Raw genomic sequence first — 20299 nt, forward strand, 5'->3', positions numbered from 1 at the left:
TGAATAATGCTTTCTTCAATTCATGATAACGAGTGTCACAGCAATACTAAGCGCACTCTATGGTCGGGAAAAAACATCATACTCTCCAACGGTGGCATAATATCCCTCAGCGTAATGTAGACGACATTTCCTGATCAACCATAACAACTTTTATACAAGTGGTGTCGTAAAACACTCCGTTCGGATTCAGCGATAACAAGTAGGTCCCATATAATTAAGCCAATATGAAGCGGCATGCACTGATGGATATGAAATAAATCTCCCGTGTCCCCTCGCAAAAAATATGTTTTTTAAGAAAATTCACGCATCAAATTTTGTCCTATAGACTCCAATTACTAGGAGTAATGAGCACACTCATGAGATATACATTAAACGGCGTAAAATCACGAGTTCTCTAATCCTATTATGAGTTTTGAATATTATCTTGTTGCCCGTCCGAATTATTGAAAAAATAAAAAAACCCCGAAATTCCGGCTTCAAAATGTCAGTATCAATTTTAAGTGGATGCAATGGATATATCGAAAAATTATACAATAGTACTATGTTGCCCATGGAGTTTTCTTTGAGTCTTTCTTTGGGCAAAGGTCTATAAAATGTAAGGTTAAGTTAGAAATCGGAACGGCGCATAAAAAAACTTGTTGGCTTCAACCCATTTTTCCACATTGATGCCAACACAGCTTCCACGTAAATTATATATATATTGTAATATTTTTTCCAAAGTACCAGTTTGAAATCTAATTCTATTTTCCTTCATCCAACACTTCGCACTATTGCTTCTTATTCTCCCCAAAGGCACAAACTTTCATTTTCAGCAAGCTTAGTCTCCAGTGGCTACGGAACGGTTTGCAACTCCAAAGTTTCCATCTGAAGGAAGATAATATCCTGGTACCGGTTCTAGAAATATGCTATGTACTTTTTGTTTTCTCCAAATCTTGTAAACAAGAGAGAGGGCAGTGCTATATTTTATATTTTTCTCTGGTTGCAGTTCCGAGATGCAACGATTGCGTTGGCTAGGCCATATCATCAGAATGAACGATGATAAACCCGCTAAAAAGGCGTATAAATTCGGGCCGCATGGCGGTGCACGCAGAATTGGCAGGCCAATGAATAGATGGCGCAAACAAGTGGATGAAGAGATGACAAGGTGCGGTATTCCAGAAAGCGAAGCACTAAACAGAGAGAGTGGGAGATCTTTTCTTAGTTCGGCTTATGGAACAAATGTTCTGTAATGGGCCAGCTAAGTAAGTATAAGGAAAAAATATTTAAAAATATCTTATTAATCTTTTATGAGAAAATTTATACATTAATCGCTGACAGCAATCTATTCATAGATGTTTAAATATTTACTACGAAAATCAACAGATAATAACAAAATCTTGAAGTAAATGCAAATTATCCAGCCCCAGAGTCCGAACAAACCTCTAAAAATAAATTAAAAATATTGTTATTTTTCTCTTTCGAGACGAGCTAATTCATCAGAAGGTTTTTTGTAAATGAAAAAGAATGTCAGAGAAATTGTCATCACAAACCACTACACTACATGTTTCGCACTTTGGTGAGAAGCGCTCATCAGGTGTATTATGTGCGGCAATCTGACTATGTCTCTACCCTAAATTTTTCCTTCTATATATGCTGAATTTATTGCAAATTTGCAATTAGGAATTCAATGCACCGGATTTTTTTAAGGCAGATGGAATTGCCAACTCTAACAATCTTATTCATTTACGAGTTTTTTGCAGGGCGGACTTTATTTCCACACAGCTGCAATTGTCTCCCACATGTAGTCACATTTAGCTGTACTAGTTTTTGGGATGTGTTTATTTTTAGAACGCAACAACAACAACCGTTTGGTTGCAATTTTTGTGTTGGAACGTTTTGTTAAGCCAGGCTCGGCTTGCTTAATTTATGTTTACCTGTTAAGGCGATGATGATTATATGTTTTAATTTTGTTATTTTTCTCTTTCGAGACGAGCTAATTCATCAGAAGGTTTTTTGTAAATGAAAAAGAATGTCAGAGAAATTGTCATCACAAACCACTACACTACATGTTTCGCACTTTGGTGAGAAGCGCTCATCAGGTGTATTATGTGCGGCAATCCGACTATGTCTCTACCCTAAATTTTTCCTTCTATATATGCTGAATATATTGCAAATTTGCAATTAGGAATTCAATGCACCGGATTTTTTTAAGGCAGATGGCATTGCCAACTCTAACAATCTTATTCATTTACGAGTTTTTTGCAGGGCGGACTTTATTTCCACACAGCTGCAATTGTCTCCCACATGTAGTCACATTTAGCTGTACTAGTTTTTGGGATGTGTTTATTTTTAGAACGCAACAACAACAACCGTTTGGTTGCAATTTTTGTGTTGGAACGTTTTGTTAAGCCAGGCTCGGCTTGCTTAATTTATGTTTACCTGTTAAGGCGATGATGATTATATGTTTTAATTTTGTTATTTTTCTCTTTCGAGACGAGCTAATTCATCAGAAGGTTTTTTGTAAATGAAAAAGAATGTCAGAGAAATTGTCATCACAAACCACTACACTACATGTTTCGCACTTTGGTGAGAAGCGCTCATCAGGTGTATTATGTGCGGCAATCTGACTATGTCTCTACCCTAAATTTTTCCTTCTATATATGCTGAATTTATTGCAAATTTGCAATTAGGAATTCAATGCACCGGATTTTTTTAAGGCAGATGGCATTGCCAACTCTAACAATCTTATTCATTTACGAGTTTTTTGCAGGGCGGACTTTATTTCCACACAGCTGCAATTGTCTCCCACATGTAGTCACATTTAGCTGTACTAGTTTTTGGGATGTGTTTATTTTTAGAACGCAACAACAACAACCGTTTGGTTGCAATTTTTGTGTTGGAACGTTTTGTTAAGCCAGGCTCGGCTTGCTTAATTTATGTTTACCTGTTAAGGCGATGATGATTATATGTTTTAATTTTGTTATTTTTCTCTTTCGAGACGAGCTAATTCATCAGAAGGTTTTTTGTAAATGAAAAAGAATGTCAGGGAAATTGTCATCACAAACCACTACACTACATGTTTCGCACTTTGGTGAGAAGCGCTCATCAGGTGTATTATGTGCGGCAATCTGACTATGTCTCTACCCTAAATTTTTCCTTCTATATATGCTGAATTTATTGCAAATTTGCAATTAGGAATTCAATGCACCGGATTTTTTTAAGGCAGATGGCATTGCCAACTCTAACAATCTTATTCATTTACGAGTTTTTTGCAGGGCGGACTTTATTTCCACACAGCTGCAATTGTCTCCCACATGTAGTCACATTTAGCTGTACTAGTTTTTGGGATGTGTTTATTTTTAGAACGCAACAACAACAACCGTTTGGTTGCAATTTTTGTGTTGGAACGTTTTGTTAAGCCAGGCTCGGCTTGCTTAATTTATGTTTACCTGTTAAGGCGATGATGATTATATGTTTTAATTTTGTTATTTTTCTCTTTCGAGACGAGCTAATTCATCAGAAGGTTTTTTGTAAATGAAATAGAATGTCAGAGAAATTGTCATCACAAACCACTACACTACATGTTTCGCACTTTGGTGAGAAGCGCTCATCAGGTGTATTATGTGCGGCAATCTGACTATGTCTCTACCCTAAATTTTTCCTTCTATATATGCTGAATTTATTGCAAATTTGCAATTAGGAATTCAATGCACCGGATTTTTTTAAGGCAGATGGCATTGCCAACTCTAACAATCTTATTCATTTACGAGTTTTTTGCAGGGCGGACTTTATTTCCACACAGCTGCAATTGTCTCCCACATGTAGTCACATTTAGCTGTACTAGTTTTTGGGATGTGTTTATTTTTAGAACGCAACAACAACAACCGTTTGGTTGCAATTTTTGTGTTGGAACGTTTTGTTAAGCCAGGCTCGGCTTGCTTAATTTATGTTTACCTGTTAAGGCGATGATGATTATATGTTTTAATTTTGTTATTTTTCTCTTTCGAGACGAGCTAATTCATCAGAAGGTTTTTTGTAAATGAAAAAGAATGTCAGAGAAATTGTCATCACAAACCACTACACTACATGTTTCGCACTTTGGTGAGAAGCGCTCATCAGGTGTATTATGTGCGGCAATCTGACTATGTCTCTACCCTAAATTTTTCCTTCTATATATGCTGAATTTATTGCAAATTTGCAATTAGGAATTCAATGCACCGGATTTTTTTAAGGCAGATGGCATTGCCAAAACGTTCCAACACAAAAATTGCAACCAAACGGTTGTTGTTGTTGCGTTCTAAAAATAAACACATCCCAAAAACTAGTACAGCTAAATGTGACTACATGTGGGAGACAATTGCAGCTGTGTGGAAATAAAGTCCGCCCTGCAAAAAACTCGTAAATGAATAAGATTGTTAGAGTTGGCAATGCCATCTGCCTTAAAAAAATCCGGTGCATTGAATTCCTAATTGCAAATTTGCAATAAATTCAGCATATATAGAAGGAAAAATTTAGGGTAGAGACATAGTCAGATTGCCGCACATAATACACCTGATGAGCGCTTCTCACCAAAGTGCGAAACATGTAGTGTAGTGGTTTGTGATGACAATTTCTCTGACATTCTTTTTCATTTACAAAAAACCTTCTGATGAATTAGCTCGTCTCGAAAGAGAAAAATAACAAAATTAAAACATATAATCATCATCGCCTTAACAGGTAAACATAAATTAAGCAAGCCGAGCCTGGCTTAACAAAACGTTCCAACACAAAAATTGCAACCAAACGGTTGTTGTTGTTGCGTTCTAAAAATAAACACATCCCAAAAACTAGTACAGCTAAATGTGACTACATGTGGGAGACAATTGCAGCTGTGTGGAAATAAAGTCCGCCCTGCAAAAAAACTCGCAAATGAATAAGATTGTTAGAGTTGGCAATGCCATCTGCCTTAAAAAAATCCGGTGCATTGAATGCTAATTGCAAATTTGCAATAAATTCAGCATATATAGAAGGAAAAATTTAGGGTAGAGACATAGTCAGATTGCCGCACATAATACACCTGATGAGCGCTTCTCACCAAAGTGCGAAACATGTAGTGTAGTGGTTTGTGATGACAATTTCTCTGACATTCTTTTTCATTTACAAAAAACCTTCTGATGAATTAGCTCGTCTCGAAAGAGAAAAATAACAAAATTAAAACATATAATCATCATCGCCTTAACAGGTAAACATAAATTAAGCAAGCCGAGCCTGGCTTAACAAAACGTTCCAACACAAAAATTGCAACCAAACGGTTGTTGTTGTTGCGTTCTAAAAATAAACACATCCCAAAAACTAGTACAGCTAAATGTGACTACATGTGGGAGACAATTGCAGCTGTGTGGAAATAAAGTCCGCCCTGCAAAAAAACTCGCAAATGAATAAGATTGTTAGAGTTGGCAATGCCATCTGCCTTAAAAAAATCCGGTGCATTGAATGCTAATTGCAAATTTGCAATAAATTCAGCATATATAGAAGGAAAAATTTAGGGTAGAGACATAGTCAGATTGCCGCACATAATACACCTGATGAGCGCTTCTCACCAAAGTGCGAAACATGTAGTGTAGTGGTTTGTGATGACAATTTCTCTGACATTCTTTTTCATTTACAAAAAACCTTCTGATGAATTAGCTCGTCTCGAAAGAGAAAAATAACAAAATTAAAACATATAATCATCATCGCCTTAACAGGTAAACATAAATTAAGCAAGCCGAGCCTGGCTTAACAAAACGTTCCAACACAAAAATTGCAACCAAACGGTTGTTGTTGTTGCGTTCTAAAAATAAACACATCCCAAAAACTAGTACAGCTAAATGTGACTACATGTGGGAGACAATTGCAGCTGTGTGGAAATAAAGTCCGCCCTGCAAAAAACTCGTAAATGAATAAGATTGTTAGAGTTGGCAATGCCATCTGCCTTAAAAAAATCCGGTGCATTGAATTCCTAATTGCAAATTTGCAATAAATTCAGCATATATAGAAGGAAAAATTTAGGGTAGAGACATAGTCAGATTGCCGCACATAATACACCTGATGAGCGCTTCTCACCAAAGTGCGAAACATGTAGTGTAGTGGTTTGTGATGACAATTTCTCTGACATTCTTTTTCATTTACAAAAAACCTTCTGATGAATTAGCTCGTCTCGAAAGAGAAAAATAACAAAATTAAAACATATAATCATCATCGCCTTAACAGGTAAACATAAATTAAGCAAGCCGAGCCTGGCTTAACAAAACGTTCCAACACAAAAATTGCAACCAAACGGTTGTTGTTGTTGCGTTCTAAAAATAAACACATCCCAAAAACTAGTGCAGCTAAATGTGACTACATGTGGGAGACAATTGCAGCTGTGTGGAAATAAAGTCCGCCCTGCAAAAAACTCGTAAATGAATAAGATTGTTAGAGTTGGCAATGCCATCTGCCTTAAAAAAATCCGGTGCATTGAATTCCTAATTGCAAATTTGCAATAAATTCAGCATATATAGAAGGAAAAATTTAGGGTAGAGACATAGTCAGATTGCCGCACATAATACACCTGATGAGCGCTTCTCACCAAAGTGCGAAACATGTAGTGTAGTGGTTTGTGATGACAATTTCTCTGACATTCTTTTTCATTTACAAAAAACCTTCTGATGAATTAGCTCGTCTCGAAAGAGAAAAATAACAAAATTAAAACATATAATCATCATCGCCTTAACAGGTAAACATAAATTAAAAATATTTACGGGATCTAGACAATGCCATGATACAATGTTTACAGAGTTGTATTCGCTTTGTCGTCGTTTGGTTGACAAAATGATTTTGACAAACTTTGTATATATATGTTAAAAAACACAAATGTCAGGTTTATTTATATTTCCAATTCCAAACAAATTTAAAATAAAATTTTTTAATCTTAAAATTTTCAGACAATTTGGAGTCGATTTTGCACTTAGCAAGGATAACTCTCGAACGGATCAACTGATGTAGTTCAAAAATTGGTCCTCGTTTTTTAATTCCTTGGCAACAGGGCCATACCGTGAAATGATGTGCTTCGTGATCAAGTGCAAGCTTCCAGACATTTGTCCAAAAGCTTTAAAAATATTACAGTGCCCATTATAAATGGCTGGTGGTCAAAATAATAATAATAATTGAAAGAGTGAGAGACATTGGTCCAACTTTTGCACATCGGAATATTCCTTTCAAACATGGGCAAGTCCTTGCTTCCTGACAAAATGACCCAAATCTCAAAAAATGCAACGGAGACAAACTAAAATGGTTGTTTGGCAGGACAACTATCGAAATGACTCCCCCAAACATGATTACGAGGACTACACAATCATGACTACAACATTTTAGTTGTGTTCCAGAACCTGCAAAATAGTACTATTTAGTACTATTTTTCCAATTTTATGCTAAAAATGCGTTCCTGTACTCCAAAAAGTAGCAAAAGTTGCACTTCTCTTTAAACAAAAATGGCGCTCTCTTCTGCTATTTTCTACTTCACAAATTTGGGTGAGCAGAAAGTAGCAAATCTAGCAATTTGGAAATTTGACATTTAATTGCCAGGGTTAAATAGGTTGAAAAAAGATTCAGTTCGCAATCTATTAACAGAAAGGAAAGAAACAAAACATTTCTTAAGGAAACATTAAAAAATATATAAAAATATTAAACAGCTTTTTGTGACACAGATACTTATGAAGCAGATGGATTCAAAAAGTTACTGTAGCAACGAAAATATGTTCGTATGTTTTATGTCTGAATCCAATTTCAAACATCCTGCAATTTGGACTGACTACGTCCATACAGAATCAGGAGACAGGTTAGTGGGGTTAGCTGGTAGCTAAACATACGGAGGTCATGTGGTGGGTATCGTTCCATTAAATCGGGCCCAATACGGATTGAGGCGGCTGCATCGTCCGGATCATAACTGGGCTACAACTACTTGCGTTTGCATTGGCAGCTGGCATTCTTCAGCTGCCTGAAGTACATATGTAAGCAATTGCTTTATTTATTTACAAAAATACTATATTTTTTATTTGTTGCTTATTTGCTTCCAGTAACTTGAGGTCATCGAAATGCTAATCCGGATCCCCTCCTTGTTCAGAAGCATCCCGCCAGAAGTTGTGCATATTTTGTGATTGTAAATGTTTTAAATTAGAAGATTAAATTAGATAAGCATATTTCTGCTCTTACCACAATAAATTGTGATGGGAAAAATCTTTAGAGTTTTGCACATAAACAACAACAAAGACCGGAATCTTGATGTTGTAACCCTAAAGAAAGCAATACGGTAGAGGTTAAAGCCAGTATTTTTGCAGCCATAGTACTATCTGTAGACTTAGCTTTATATGTAAAAGGTTGAAGTATTTGCTATATACAGATTTAAAGAAAGTACACACTTTTTTGAGTGCAAAATTCATAGATGTATTTATTATGATTGTCCATTTTAATAATAGTGCACTTATTTTAATAATCAACTGCCGAAAACATTGATGTCGTGATCAGGAATTGAACAGGAGACTTTCTAAGCGCAATGCGGTGGCATACTATATATTTTCTTCATCAGCCAGAAGCAGCAATAATACAAATTTATCGCCATAGCGTCCCTTTGGTTGAGTGTAAAATTACTTAAAAAAAGACCGTCACTACCCCAACGATATCAATTGGGACCACCACCTAGCATCATTGGGGCAGCCACTTTTACATGTAATTCCCAATAGTTGTTTATTAGCTACAGCCAAAACTGCCATAGTGTATGATTCCTTTCAATTACAGAAACGAATCTGTTTACGTCTCCTTTATGACGGACAGACGGGCATAATCCGAACAATTTTTGCCACCAAGCGCCTTTTGATGATTCTGTAGCCGTCTTTAACCCAATTCTAAAGTGAAGATTTCAGAAAATGTACTTGAATACGAATATCTGCACAGCTAAATATAGTACATACACAATATCATAATTTTGTCCAGGAATTATCCACAACTTTGTTGAGATTCTGCTCAGATGGATCTTTACCGTTCTTCTTTTCCATTTGTGCAAATATGGTGGTGACAAAAGTCCAGGCACAGAACAGATTCCAATATTGAGCAAAAAAATGTTGTGCAAATTGACTTCACAAGCATTTTCTCAAGGTTTCTCTAGTCGGATTTGTGATGAAATTTTTGATTTTGACACATTTTCGCATTTCTCCAATTTTTCTGTTCCTGTACTTTTTTGAAAATGTTGCACATGATAGCAATTTTTGAGAGTTTTCTCTTTTGCAACTTTTACTACTAAAAAAGTACGGGAACGAAGCTTTTATATGTATTTCTTCCCCATAATATATATACTATAAGCAAATACGGCTGCAAAACTTAAGTTGTTTTTATATATTCTTTTACATTATAATAAATCATACATTTTGTTACTGAAAAGGACACAATATTCTCACAAAGTTAAAAGGATTTCAAACGTTTACATCTTCTGGGGGCAGCTGTGGTACTCTTCTTTCTGGCTTCAAAGGCCTTTTGTAGCATTATAGCGCTGTTGGCAGCAGCTTTGGTAGCTTACCCAATTCAACGTTGTTTTTCTTGACGATAGCTTGGCAATGGTATGCTTGTCAGCAGCACGTCGTCAGAGAACCTCAGCATTAGGAATCAACAAATCCCACGGCAGCGAGAAAATAGTTTCGCCCAGCAGCTGCCAACGCACCAACACACTTGTACTGCTACAAAAATATCAGAATTCAACGTGATGAGTTGACAAACATTGTGCAATGGATTCTGCAGAAGAGCTTCTTGCGTTGGTCACGCAGCAACTCGCTGTTTTCTTTAGATTTAAAAAGATGAATGCAGATTCGGTCCATATGAGGAAAAGGACAGCAGGGGTCATTTACAACACACTAATCTTGATAACACTCATACACGGGGGATAGGAACAACACCTGTAACAAAAGGCACACATTCAGCATATGAATATATCCCAACATACCAAAAAAACTTGAGAATTATATTATAATAAACCTACGAACATAAGACTTAAGCTTATAAAAGACTTGAGAAATTTGTTGTTAATTATAGAAAAATCGAAACGGAACCCTTGTTTATAAGCTTACCCCTGTAATTGTAGAACAAGCTTATGCAATTAATATTGCCTTAAGCTTATTCTTGTAATTGTAAAACAAGCTTATATATATATATATATATATATATATATATATAAATTTTAGTGATTTATAGTTACAGTTACGTATTTTGGTTTTATACGATTTTTAGCGTTGGAGCTGCGGCATCTATGAAAAGTAAAAATTACTTATAATTTGTTCAGTTAATTTTGTAAATTGAACTTACTTTGTATAGCTGAAATGCTGAAATTTCGAAAACTTCCTTTCCGTTCCTTTTCAATAGAGCTCTACCAAGACTTAGCCATCTCGTCTTGAATAATGCTTTCTTCAATTCATGATAACGAGTGTCACAGCAATACTAACCGCACTCTATGGTCGGGAAAAAACATCATACTCTCCAACGGTGGCATAATATCCCTCAGCGTAATGTAGACGACATTTCCTGATCAACCATAACAACTTTTATACAAGTGGTGTCGTAAAACACTCCGTTCGGATTCAGCGTTAACAAATAGGTCCCATATAATTAAGCCAATATGAAGCGGCATGCACTGATGGATATGAAATAAATCTCCCGTGTCCCCTCGCAAAAAATATGTTTTTTAAGAAAATTCACGCATCAAATTTTGTCCTATAGACTCCAATTACTAGGAGTAATGAGCACACACATGAGATATACATTAAACGGCGTAAAATCACGAGTTCTCTAATCCTATTATGAGTTTTGAATATTATCTTGTTGCCCGTCCGAATTATTGAAAAAATAAAAAAAAAACCCGAAATTCCGGCTTCAAAATGTCAGTATCAATTTTAAGTGGATGCAATAGATATATCGAAAAATTATACAATAGTACTATGTTGCCCATGGAGTTTTCTTTGAGTCTTTCTTTGGGCAAAGGTCTATAAAATGTAAGGTTAAGTTAGAAATCGGAACGGAGCATAAAAAAACTTGTTGGCTTCAACCCATTTTTCCACATTGATGCCAACACAGCTTCCACGTAAATTAGTTTTAGTGGTCGACATTATAAGATCCCTCATAAAACACTTTATTTTAATTTCAGTCATACTATGTAGAATATGTTAACAGTTCACGAATCCCCAAAGGGAGAAACTCGGATTCATCGATTGTAAAACATTTTTATAATCAACTGCCGAAAACATTGATGTCGTGATCAGGAATTGAACAGGAGACTTTCTAAGCGCAATGCGGTGGCATACTATATATTTTCTTCATCAGCCAGAAGCAGCAATAATACAAATTTATCGCCATAGCGTCCCTTTGGTTGAGTGTAAAATTACTTAAAAAAAGACCGTCACTACCCCAACGATATCAATTGGGACCACCACCTAGCATCATTGGGGCAGCCACTTTTACATGTAATTCCCAATAGTTGTTTATTAGCTACAGCCAAAACTGCCATAGTGTATGATTCCTTTCAATTACAGAAACGAATCTGTTTACGTCTCCTTTATGACGGACAGACGGGCATAATCCGAACAATTTTTGCCACCAAGCGCCTTTTGATGATTCTGTAGCCGTCTTTAACCCAATTCTAAAGTGAAGATTTCAGAAAATGTACTTGAATACGAATATCTGCACAGCTAAATATAGTACATACACAATATCATAATTTTGTCCAGGAATTATCCACAACTTTGTTGAGATTCTGCTCAGATGGATCTTTACCGTTCTTCTTTTCCATTTGTGCAAATATGGTGGTGACAAAAGTCCAGGCACAGAACAGATTCCAATATTGAGCAAAAAAATGTTGTGCAAATTGACTTCACAAGCATTTTCTCAAGGTTTCTCTAGTCGGATTTGTGATGACATTTTTGATTTTGACACATTTTCGCATTTCTCCAATTTTTCTGTTCCTGTACTTTTTTGAAAATGTTGCACATGATAGCAATTTTTGAGAGTTTTCTCTTTTGCAACTTTTACTACTAAAAAAGTACGGGAACGAAGCTTTTATATGTATTTCTTCCCCATAATATATATACTGTAAGCAAATACGGCTGCAAAACTTAAGTTGTTTTTATATATTCTTTTACATTATAATAAATCATACATTTTGTTACTGAAAAGGACACAATATTCTCACAAAGTTAAAAGGATTTCAAACGTTTACATCTTCTGGGGGCAGCTGTGGTACTCTTCTTTCTGGCTTCAAAGGCCTTTTGTAGCATTATAGCGCTGTTGGCAGCAGCTTTGGTAGCTTACCCAATTCAACGTTGTTTTTCTTGACGATAGCTTGGCAATGGTATGCTTGTCAGCAGCACGTCGTCAGAGAACCTCAGCATTAGGAATCAACAAATCCCACGGCAGCGAGAAAATAGTTTCGCCCAGCAGCTGCCAACGCACCAACACACTTGTACTGCTACAAAAATATCAGAATTCAACGTGATGAGTTGACAAACATTGTGCAATGGATTCTGCAGAAGAGCTTCTTGCGTTGGTCACGCAGCAACTCGCTGTTTTCTTTAGATTTAAAAAGATGAATGCAGATTCGGTCCATATGAGGAAAAGGACAGCAGGGGTCATTTACAACACACTAATCTTGATAACACTCATACACGGGGGATAGGAACAACACCTGTAACAAAAGGCACACATTCAGCATATGAATATATCCCAACATACCAAAAAAACTTGAGAATTATATTATAATAAACCTACGAACATAAGACTTAAGCTTATAAAAGACTTGAGAAATTTGTTGTTAATTATAGAAAAATCGAAACGGAACCCTTGTTTATAAGCTTACCCCTGTAATTGTAGAACAAGCTTATGCAATTAATATTGCCTTAAGCTTATTCTTGTAATTGTAAAACAAGCTTATATATATATATATATATATATTTTTTTTTTTAATTTCTATTAAAATTTTAGTGATTTATATTTACAGTTACGTATTTTGGTTTTATACGATTTTTAGCGTTGGAGCTGCGGCATCTATGAAAAGTAAAAATTACATAATTTGTTCAGTTAATTTTGTAAATTGAACTTACTTTGTATAGCTGAAATGCTGAAATTTCGAAAACTTCCTTTCCGTTCCTTTTCAATAGAGCTCTACCAAGACTTAGCCATCTCGTCTTGAATAATGCTTTCTTCAATTCATGATAACGAGTGTCACAGCAATACTAACCGCACTCTATGGTCGGGAAAAAACATCATACTCTCCAACGGTGGCATAATATCCCTCAGCGTAATGTAGACGACATTTCCTGATCAACCATAACAACTTTTATACAAGTGGTGTCGTAAAACACTCCGTTCGGATTCAGCGTTAACAAATAGGTCCCATATAATTAAGCCAATATGAAGCGGCATGCACTGATGGATATGAAATAAATCTCCCGTGTCCCCTCGCAAAAAATATGTTTTTTAAGAAAATTCACGCATCAAATTTTGTCCTATAGACTCCAATTACTAGGAGTAATGAGCACACACATGAGATATACATTAAACGGCGTAAAATCACGAGTTCTCTAATCCTATTATGAGTTTTGAATATTATCTTGTTGCCCGTCCGAATTATTGAAAAAATAAAAAAAAACCCGAAATTCCGGCTTCAAAATGTCAGTATCAATTTTAAGTGGATGCAATAGATATATCGAAAAATTATACAATAGTACTATGTTGCCCATGGAGTTTTCTTTGAGTCTTTCTTTGGGCAAAGGTCTATAAAATGTAAGGTTAAGTTAGAAATCGGAACGGAGCATAAAAAAACTTGTTGGCTTCAACCCATTTTTCCACATTGATGCCAACACAGCTTCCACGTAAATTAGTTTTAGTGGTCGACATTATAAGATCCCTCATAAAACACTTTATTTTAATTTCAGTCATACTATGTAGAATATGTTAACAGTTCACGAATCCCCAAAGGGAGAAACTCGGATTCATCGATTGTAAAACATTTTTGGTTTTTACCATGGAATAAGTAAAGAGGTAGGTTTAAATGAAAATAATCTATAGAACCCTTGTTTTTCCTGAATTCCTAAAACGTCAAAATTAGTAAACACAAAAGCAACCAGTGGGTTTGTTTACAATACCATTTTTGAGCATTTTATAAAAAACGCGAACAATGAATGAAGTGTCAAGGTTTTTCCACATAATCGAGTTGTGGATATGATAAAATGTTTGTTTCAATGCAAAGCTGACAAATTTCTTCCATACAAATGTTCTAAAATCAATTTTAAAAATCATTGAATTGGATTGTTTTTAAAATTGTTTGGCATATAATTCAAATAGCACACACACATACACAGATTGTGTATATTGTTTTGAGGTTTTAGGAACAGTTGAAAGAAAAAAATTGAACTGACAGAAAGCTTTAGCTAACCTTTCTTATTAAACCGTGGTTTTTACTATATTTTATTTTAATTTTTTATTATTATTTTTTTTAAGTACGCTCTTTTAGAGAAATTATTTTTTGGAATTTCTGCATACATTAATTTTTTCATTTTAAAAATGTGATGTTGTTTTGTTGCTTGTCTTGGGATGCGAACCCGGACCTTCAGAGTGCAAAGCGAGTATGCTTACCAATGTTCCATATATGTTCAAATGTTTTGAATTATTAAATAAATGTAAACAATCGCCTTGGAAGTCACTCCGAAGTATCGGCATACGCGATAAAAGGTAATCATAATAATGCTATAGAAATTGTTTATGTAATTCACCAACGATCTTATTTGGCGTGTCTACGGAGTGACGTCTTAGGCGAGGGAGTGAGAAACTCACTTCCAAACATTCCATATCTCACGCATGCAATGTGGAGACGAATTTTTTCAGCATTTTTGCTGTAGTGCGATTCTGTGACTCTCTACCGATGGAATTAACGACAAATGTCGATAGTTAACGACATTTGTCGGTAAGTGCTATTCTGTATACAAATTTCACCGATTTTTATGTCGGTACTTATCGAAAATCATCGGTCAGTATATAATATTTTCATATTTTAAACAAAAAAACCAATGAAAATCAATTTTTTATGAAATGGCAAATAAAAAGATAAACTGAGATACATTTCTTTACGCATAAACATGGTAGAATAAGAAAAGGTAGCAGCAATACACAGCTGACTAAACTGGGTTGTATCGTTAGTGTCAAATTTCATATGACATTTTATACATTTATTTCTATTTCGATGTACATTAGGGACATATATTTTTTGAGAAAAAAAAAAATATATCATTCGGAAAAAACCATTTCCCAGAAAGACTTCTTCATATGAATGATATGTAACCTTGATTTCTAAAACAAAACATTGAAACTGCTTCTCCTTTTTCTATGAATTTCCAGCGACCCCAAACTTTTCTGCAAGAATTCTACTTTCTGCGAGAATTTATGAATTTAGTGGAATGATGTGGAAACATAAAAATTGAAAATGTAACGAGTTTTCATTCATGTTTTCCAAAATATTCAACCAAATGTGAAAAATTATTAGTTTTTTTAAATTCCAATAATTTATAGACATTTCCTTGTTTTGTTTACAAATACAACTGGCAGTAACGTTACAAACAAAAACAAATTCCTTTGTGGTTGTTGTTCGAGTTGTATTTGTTGTAGTATTAACTTTACCTTCTATTTGTTCTACCATGACGCATAAAAAAGAAAATTCTGCGACACATGGAGGATCCTTTCAATCTAAATAATAGGAAGCTTATGACAAATTAGAAATGGATACATTTTATAAAATAATGTATGAAATTTGGGTTCATTTGGAAACCTCCAGAATTGCGGGAAAAATCTCTGAGAAAATAATAACTATTTTCAGTACGAACAAAATAATTTGAAGGATATATTCCGTAACAGTTGCTTCCCATATAAAAATGTATTGGTGGTTTCGATTAGCATCAACATTAAAAGAAAGAAGAATATCACCATGGTCGTCATATTCCCTGATAATATGCCTGTTCGATAACTTTGCAAGTAAAAAGTTTTTGCAAGTTCTTGCAACTACTTGCAAGACTTCTCAATTCTCTTTTACTGAACAAGTTTGTTATCGAACAGCATTTTGTAAAATTTTGTGCAAATTTGTACAAACTTTTGGGTTATCGTACAGACCTTATACGTAATTCTTATATAACAGATCAATATACATATACAATTTTAATATTCCTGTTCAAAATATTCATACTATATGTTAGGATTTTAAATCTTCCGTTTCAAACAATTCAACCAATGTGTCGAATATTAAACCATGTTTACATTAGAACTTGCCGGGTTATGAGAATTTATATGTATATCCAATGGATTTTACAATTAAAATCCACCGGAATAAATACAAAATAATGTAAATATAGTTATATGTATGTAAACGTAGTTTTAACAACGATTTTTAATATTTAATAAACCCACTGAGTTTCAAATGTCAATTCCATGGCTTATATTTCAAATAAATCTTTATAGAGAAGGTAAACCCTGCGAAAGGCTGTAATATAAACATGTCCTAAAGTTGAATTTTTCAACATGTAATTTGAAACATACTTATTTTATATACAATAGTGATTTAAATAATTTCATTAGAAATTTGAATTATGTTAACTTTGAATGAGCATTATTTCGTTTAAGGTGTGATTTTTCCTATTTCTCGTAAAAAAAACCAAGAAACGTTTAAAAATTTGAATAATTTATATACTTTTTTCATTATGAAATGACGTGCATCTTCTTTTAAATTCCGTCATTCTTCCGATATTCGTCGCTAAAATTTTTGTATCGATAACATTGAGTTACAGAATAGCACTTTCGGTAATTCAACCGAAAATTTTCGTTAATTATCAATATCGGTTCGGTAGAAAAAAAGTTACAGAATCCCACTACTGTAGTGGCTATCGGTAGAATGACGGAATTTAAAATAAGATGCACGTCATTTCAAAATTAAAAGCGTATACGAAGTATATAAATTATTCTAATTTTTAAAAGTTTCTTTTTTTTAGAAGAAATAGGAAAATCACACCTTAAACGAAATAATTCTCATTAAAAGTTAACATAATTCAAATTTCTAATGAAATTATTTAAATCACTACTGTATATAAAATAAGTATGTTTCAAATTACATGTAGAAAAATTCAACTTTAGGACATGTTTATATTATAACCTTTTGCAGGGTTAACCTTCTCTATGAAGATTTATTTGAAATATAAGCAATGGAATTGACATTTGAAACCCATTGGGTTTGTTAAATAAAATCGTACTTAAAACAAAGTTTACATACATATAACTATATTTATTTCATTTTTTCATCCGGTGGATTTTAATTGTCAAATTCATTGGATATACGTATAAATTATCATAACCCGGCAAGTTCTAATGTAAACATGGTGTAATATTCGACAAATTGGTTGAATTGTTTGAAACGGAAGATTTAAAATCCTAACATTTACAGCCAGTTTCTGAATGTCGAAAGAAGAATGCGTGCGAATGAAACACGCCCGAACTTTAGTTTTCGAAATAATTTTACCTTTGATTTTGCTTCAAAACAAAAAAAAAAAAAAAAAACAAATTTGAAAAACACACAAGAGTTTGGACGTGTTTCTTTCGCACACATTCTTCTTTCGACATACAGAAACAGGCTGTTAATATGTGTATTTTGAACTAGAAGAATCAAACTTAGGCACCAAGAGACTATGGTCAACTATCAAAAATCTTTCAAACCCTAGAAGGAAAGATAGAATCCCAATAACGTTCGGAAAAAAACCCCAATAACCCCTTTAAGGTAGCATCAGCCTTCTGCCGACAATTCTTCGAGCACCCCACCACTAAAACAACCCTTAGTAGAAAACTAAAAAGGCAATACCGAACAATCAGACCAGACACGTCTCCTACCCTCATAACAGAAGAAGCAGTAGCTAATGCCATCAAAGCAGCCAAAGGGTCCACTGCTATCGGCCGGTATGGACTAGCAACAAAAATGCTCAAAAATGTAGGTCCACAAAGCATCAGATTTCTCACGCACATCTTCAATTTGTGCATCAAAATCCTCGAAATCCCCGATATATGGAAGACAGGAAAAATAATCCCCCTCCCGAACCCGGGAAACATGCCCACTTGGAACCATCCTACCGCCCCATCACACTATTATCCCCCACAGTAAAAATTCTAGAGGCAATATTACTCCCTACCTTCGCAGAACACCTTAAACGTGCCGAACACCAGCATGGGTTCCGCCAAGGAGAAGTACAACCAGAGCACTCTGCGAAATCACGGCGAAAATCGCAGAGGGACTGAACTGCAAAAGCCCTCATAAACGTTCAATCCTAGTAGCCCTAGACCTGTCAAAGGAATTTGACATGGTCTGCCACGCAACTCTTTTAAATGACGTTATTGAGACCTCACTCCCCAAAACCTTAAAAGATGGCTGGCAAATTATAGCTTCGTTCCAGTACTTTTTTTAATGGTAAAAGTGTCAAAAGAGAAAACCGTCGAAAATGAGTTCCACATACACATTTTTCCAAAATGTACGGAACGAAAAAATAGCAGAAACGTCATAAAAACTGGAACAAATGTCAAAGCCGACGTGTCAGCCAAACCGAAGCCGGCAAACATGTTGCACATTTTTGCTCGCCCAAATTTGTCGTGTAAAAAGTTTCTAAAGAGAAAGCTATTCAGCGCCATTTTTGTTCAAAGAGAAGTGAACATTTTGCAACTTTTTTGGTGTACGGGAACGCATCATATCTTCAGACAGAGTCGTGAAAACGATAGTGGATAGCCTCAACCAATACCTCCCTAGACTGTCAAACTTTTTTAAAAACAGGAACCTAGAGTTGTCAGCTCCCAAATCTTCAGCCACACTCTTTACGACATGGACTAAAGGCCTTGACACATAAGAAGCATGGCATTCTTGCTTAAAGTCGAGAACAGAATCAATCGTCGCTTGCTTTGCTTGCTTCCCCAAATGTCAAATTATAAAGGAATGCCACAGCCTCTTTGCAAATCCGCCTGCGTTTTCCTTTAGTCGAAGGTCACACTAGAGTGGTTTCATTGAAACTTTTAGGTATTTATAGATCGAGTTCTCCCCTACAGCAACTTTATGATATCACTCTACTGTGAAACTCGACCTAGGAAACCTTGTTTTCATGAAATTGCTTCAATGAAACTCTCTAGTGTGACCTTCGACTTAGGAGGCTCTGGCATTCCTTTATAATTTGACATTTGGGAAGCAAGCAAAGCAAGCGACGATTGATTCTGTTCTGGCCTTAAGTCATATGTGGTAAATGACTAAAGACCAAGTTCGACCTAATTCAAATGTGATTCTGAAATCTTTTTATTAGGTCGAACTTTGTCTTTACTCATTTCGCGTATGACTTAAGCAAGAATGTCATGCTTCTTATGTGTCGAGGCCTTAATGGCAACAGGGTGCCATTCTAAAACCCCTGAAGAACATCTGCAGCATGAATGCAAGATGTTGAATGTCAGAACGCATTCCACCCTTCTAACGAAACAGCATCAATTGAAATTTACCTCCCCCAATCACCCCAACCATACCACATACATGCAACATGTTGCAAAAAACAGATGGTCTGATCCAGAACTGCAAGAATCTACTAATTTTTATACCCTCCACCATAGGATGGGGGTATATTAAGTTTGTCACTACGTTTGTAACTACTCGAAATAATCATTGTAGACCCCACAAACTATATATATTCTTGATCAGCGTGCAATTCTACATCGATATAGAAAGCAAACCAAAGAATCGGTTGTAACTTTGTATTTTGTGTTTCCAGAGGCTATGAAACATTTCTACCATAAAATGTTTATATAGGTCCACGTGTTGATATAACTCCCATAATACAATATCTCCTGATTTTCGATATTTTGAACGTTATAGCCTCATTATCACACCGAGATGGCTGAAATTTGGTATTTAGTCTTCTTTAGGCGTATAAAACTTCCACCAGAAATTTGTAGGTATAGGTCCACGCCATCATATAGCCCCATAGAACGGTACGAATTTCGGTATTTTGAAGGTTGTGGCCACATTAATCCACCGAAATGGCTGAAATTTGTGGTGGAGGGTATAAAATGTTCGGCCCGACCGAACTTAACGCTTTTCTTACTTGTTACTATTCATTCCGATAACATAAAGGAAAAAATGTTATCGTAGTAAAAAGTAGTAGCTTCTTGCAGGATCTGGAGCAAGAGTTGTATTGAGGATTTATGCCGGATTTAAAACAAATCCACCCAATACGAGGAT

General features: G+C 35.2%; 1 long non-coding RNA gene across 1 annotated transcript; it reads right to left on the reverse strand.

Annotated features, from left to right (window-relative positions):
• Window positions 1-10151: 10151 nt before the first annotated feature.
• On the reverse strand, window positions 10152-12826 carry LOC141402819 (uncharacterized). The gene is made up of 3 exons (XR_012412730.1): window positions 11720-12826; window positions 10327-11653; window positions 10152-10268 (listed from the first exon to the last, which is right to left on the reverse strand). It is a non-coding gene; the product is annotated as an uncharacterized lncRNA (long non-coding RNA).
• Window positions 12827-20299: the final 7473 nt, after the last annotated feature.

Source organism: Musca autumnalis, unplaced genomic scaffold, assembly GCF_047663935.1.
Source record: "Musca autumnalis isolate F117 unplaced genomic scaffold, ASM4766393v1 scaffold_4, whole genome shotgun sequence".
Classification (NCBI taxonomy): Eukaryota; Metazoa; Arthropoda; class Insecta; order Diptera; family Muscidae; genus Musca; species Musca autumnalis.